The sequence below is a fragment of the Triticum dicoccoides genome, chromosome 2A (genome assembly GCF_002162155.2).
Source record: "Triticum dicoccoides isolate Atlit2015 ecotype Zavitan chromosome 2A, WEW_v2.0, whole genome shotgun sequence".
In the NCBI taxonomy this organism is placed as follows: domain Eukaryota; kingdom Viridiplantae; phylum Streptophyta; class Magnoliopsida; order Poales; family Poaceae; genus Triticum; species Triticum dicoccoides.
In genome coordinates this window covers 265,308,386-265,308,721 of record NC_041382.1, presented here as the reverse complement: position 1 = coordinate 265,308,721, position 336 = coordinate 265,308,386, and positions in this window count along the sequence as shown.

Below are 336 nucleotides of genomic sequence, written 5' to 3'. Positions count from 1 at the left end.
GGTGTCTTGCCTGGCGTTGAGCCACCAGTCGAGCAGGGAGCTATCATTGGCCGGCGCTCGGCAGGTCATGCGCATCCAGGAAAGGATCTCGTGCCAAATCTGCCGCGAGAAGGGGCAGGCTAGCAGGAGGTGTTGCATCGTCTCCGGGGCCTGGTCGCACAAAGGACACGCCGTGTGGTGCTGAAGCCTATGCCGTGCGAGGCGGTCAGCCGTCCAACAGCGGTAAGGCTGACAAGCCAGAGAAAGAATTTCACTTTCGGCACCGCCCAACTCTTCCAAGTGAGCTTCCAGTGGTTGCAGGTGATTGATCCGTGGAAGGATGCGAGGTAGGCGGAT